Source organism: Curcuma longa, chromosome 1 (genome assembly GCF_044706935.1).
Source record: "Curcuma longa cultivar G26 ecotype Majalengka, Jawa Barat chromosome 1, ITB_CL_G26_1.1, whole genome shotgun sequence".
NCBI lineage: Eukaryota > Viridiplantae > Streptophyta > Magnoliopsida > Zingiberales > Zingiberaceae > Curcuma > Curcuma longa.
This window is the reverse complement of record NC_133861.1, coordinates 24,046,675-24,050,982: the sequence shown is the minus strand read 5'-3', so window position 1 is coordinate 24,050,982 and position 4,308 is coordinate 24,046,675. Positions and strand designations below refer to the sequence as shown.

The window sequence follows — 4,308 nt, the reverse complement described above, 5'->3', positions numbered from 1 at the left end:
ACTAAAAATATATGATCGTTGGGGTGTACTTGAGGGGGTTGAGTAGCGCGTTCGTCGCTCGTTCGTTTTTCTATCAAAGACACTTGCAGCGGATTAAATAAACAAGCACAGGGGCTCGTGGATTTTACTTGGTTCCTAACCCCCCAAGGTTAGTACGTCCTAGGTCTATGTACGGGAGGTGCCTGTCCACTAGTCGTCTTTCCGAACGATTGTCTGGAGGCGGAGAAACTCGTCTTATTGTCTAGAAAATATATAAATGTAAATACAATGTAAGACTTAAGAAAAGAATAAACCAAATACGTGTAGTAACAGATTCGGAAGTTCTGAGCGCCACACACTCTTCCTGGAACTTTTCTGGTTGTACGAGCCTGGCCTCGTTCGCGTTCAGCAGCACCACAGGATGAAGAGAATGATATAGAGAGATTATATCTGGTGCTTCACGCTGAGGTTCCTTATAAAAACCCTTTCGGGCATCTGGATTCTTATCTGGACGCCTAGATAAAATCCGATCCGATCTTCTCGGTCTTATCTGGGCCGATTCTTCTGGATCCAGGAGCCTGGAACCTATAGGGGCGCTTGGACCATCCAGGTGCCTGTAATAATATTTGGGCGCCCGGATCCAGTCAACTCGGGTTTGACCTGAGTTGACCCTGAACTTAGTTTGGCTGCTTTTGTATGTTCCTCTTATGCTTCTTTCATCTTGCTTCTAGCTCCTGGTTTTGCAAAATAAGCATACAAACACTCAAGCAACCTAAGCCTACTTGTAGTCTGTTTTAACCATCTAGGCTTACCTAAGCCTTATTCTATAGGTCTAACCTACTAGCTTATTCGTGCCTAACTCTCCTTTAGGACTAGTCACTTCCATAGGTGGATTTCCCACCTGCCAAACATCTAGTTTGGACTCCCTTACTTAACCTCCAGTTAGAAAAGATTGTATAATTTGCAAAGAAGGATTAATTCCAAGTCAAAGGCGTTTTAGAAGGACAATTGAAAGCCAATTAGATCCAGAAGCACAGCTGGAAATTTCTAAATCTAGAAGAGCAACAATGGTTCCAGCAGAAATTCTTTATTCTGCAGGTTACAGACCAACCCAACACCGAGTATATCAGCACTACTCGGAGGAAGATGTTCTGTGCGTAAAAGATGGACAGGTGGATCTGCCACTTGTCACTACACAGAGCCATAGAGCTCTAAGAGAGGCTGGGTTTAACCACATCCATGTGGGCCTCCTAATGGTAAGAGTTTACACTCTTCATAGACGTGATGCAGGGACCATGGCACTGGTTATTCTACGAGATACACGATGGCGTGGAGATCGTGCAATCATCGCGACAATGGAAATGGATCTGTCTAGGGGAACGCAAATGACTTATGTCATACCGGATTTAATGATAAGTATTGATGACTTCTCAAATCATCTTGAATTATCAATACAAACCCATGGTTATAATGAATGGCAGGGAGACACGAGTAATTTGTTATAATGATTTCCAAGATTTCTGAAGGGCAATATCATCAGAAGAGGGTAACCAACAGGTTGTATAATATGAAGGTAACCTTCGAGATACCCGAAATTATCCCATTCTCAGTCAATGCAATACGTGATACAGGGGCTTCAACATGCTGTATAGACAGAAAATCAATACCTGATAAAGCACTGGAGCAGAGTGCTAATACGGTAATGATCAGTGGAGTAAATTCAAAACAGACAGCGAGTTTAAAATTGAAAGGAGGTTACATGAGAATCGGTGAAAGTAAGTTTTGAATTCCCTTCACTTACTCATTTGATATGACCTTGGGGGAAGGGATACAAATGGTATTAGGATGCAATTTTATTAGAAGTGTAAAAGGAGGAGTCCGCATTGAGGGAAATAATGTTACTTTTTACAATAACATTACCTCAATAGTGACTAATCAAGTTGCAGCCTATTCAATTGAAGAACTTCAGCTGAATGAATTGGAGTATATGGAAATTCAAGAGCAGGTATGTTTTGTCACTAATCCTTATAATTCAAGGGTGTTGCAGAGGCATGGCAGTCTAATAGAAAATTTGAAGCTTCAAGGATTCATTGGAGAAGACCCATTACTACATTGGGCCAAGAATAAGGTTGTATGCAAGTTGGATCTGATCAATCCAGATATTACTATTCAAGATAAGCCTCTTTCACATATAACTCCTGCATTGAAATCTATCTTTGAAAAATATGTTAATTGTTGAAATTGAAGGTGATTAGACCAAGTAAAAGTAGGCACCGAACTATGGCCATGATTGTTCAATCTGGGACAACTATAGATCCTGCAACAGGCAAAGAGGTCAAAGGCAAGGAGAGGATGGTTTTCAATTACAAAACACTCAATGATAATACTTACAAAGATCAATATAGCCTCCCAGGGATTAATACAATCATCAAGAAGGTCAGTAATTCCAGAATTTATTCTAAGTTTGATTTAAAATCGGGTTTTGATCAGATTGCAATGGACCCGAACTCGGTGGAGTGGACTGCGTTCATTTGCCCACAAGGACTATTTGAATGGTTAGTGATGCCCTTCGGATTGAAAAATGCACCCGCTATATTTCAGAGAAAAATGGACCATGTATTTAAAGGTACTGAAGAATTTATTGCAGTATATATTGATGATATACTAGTTTTTTCCAAAACTGAAGCAGAACATATTAAGCATTTGGAAACTATGCTTAGTTTGTGTCAGGAGCATGGACTAGTATTATCCCCCACAAAGTGTAAATTAGCAGTACCAAAAATTGAGTTTCTAGGAGCTGAGATTGGGGAAGGAAAGCTTAGGCTTCAACCCCATATAATCAAAAAGATTACTGAAGTAAAGGATGATCAGCTCAAAGAAAAGAAGGGGCTTAGGTCATGGTTAGGAGTATTGAATTATGCAAGGACTTATATACCTAACCTAAGTTCTAAACTAGGTCCTCTCTATGAGAAAACCTCAATACATGGTGATAAAAGGATGAAGGGATCAGACTGGGAATTAATTAGACAGATTAAAGAGCAAGTAAAAACTCTGCCTGATCTGGAAATACCCCCAGAAGGAGCATATATTATACTGGAAACAGATAGATCAATGACAGGATGGGGAGGAATTTGTAAATGGAAGAATAATAAGTATGATCCCAGGAGTTCTGAAAGAATATGTGCTTATGCACATGGAAAGTTTCCCACAGTAAAATCAGTGATAGATGCTGAAATATTTGCAGCAATGGAAACAATGACAGCCTTAAAAATTCATTTTCTTGATAAGGAGGAGATTACGCTCAGAACAAATTGTCAGGCAATAATTTCCTTTCATAATAAAACTGCAAGAAATAAACCCTCAAGGGTTAGATGGCTGGCTTTCACTGATTTCATTACAGGAACTGGGGTAAAGGTACATTTTGAACATATAGATGGCAAATTAAATTTGTTTGCAGATACTTTATCCAGGCTAGTGACGGAGCCTGAAGTTGTAGCTGTTCTTACTGAGGAAGGATGTTCATCAATTGCTTAGCAGGAAGAAGCCGCTGCATCCACTAATTATCCGCTATTAACAAGGTATGAAGATCTTATGTGTGAAACCTCTAAACAGATATTATACAAGGCGGACCATGATAAGCGAGAAGAAATGGCGAGCATTGAAGAGCAGGGACTACGCAATATTTTGTCTAGCATGCATGAGATGGAGCTCATACTTCAAATGAAGGAGGTGGATTTTGGACATCGAGCCAATGCTGAAGGAGGAAGGCGGGACCCATTTCCTCAAAGTTCGCAAAGACCTCAACCAAGTGATCAAAATTACTGGAAGAAAAGCTTACCAGAATTAAAGCAGAATAGAAAAGATCTTTGGAATTTGGTTGAAAGAATGAAGAGGATAAGCTCGGAAATAAAGCAGATTCGCCCGTGAAGCGTGATGGAGCCCGTCAAAGCAGGGAATCAAATCGTCCTCCGCTATCTTCCTTTATGTGAATTATTGTACTTTATGCTTACTTTATGCATTATTGTTACTTTAGTCGCTGGCACTAAGAGTTGAGCCCCGGGGAGCCGCTCAAAGTGGTTACAGCTGTTATTCCTTAGGAGTGAAGGAATGTATTTGGTAGACAGAGAGTGATAAGTATGAAGGACGATGGGGCCCAATGAGCACCCGCTTCATGCATATCACAATCTCTTCTCGCCTATATAAGTGTGCTTGTATAATCAGTTTAGACACACTTGAACACTACCAAGTGATCTATTCTGAAGTTTGCGAGTTTGAGTTTGTGAGTTTGTGAGTTTTCATCCTGCCTTAGAGTTTGTAAACCTTTTCTGA

The 4,308-nt window shown here is 40.2% G+C and overlaps 1 pseudogene; it reads left to right on the top strand.

The window, feature by feature from the left end:
- The first annotated feature begins 1,046 nt into the window (after positions 1 to 1,046).
- The window catches only part of LOC141826595 (uncharacterized), a 15,925-nt pseudogene continuing 12,663 nt past the window's right edge, over positions 1,047 to 4,308 (top strand).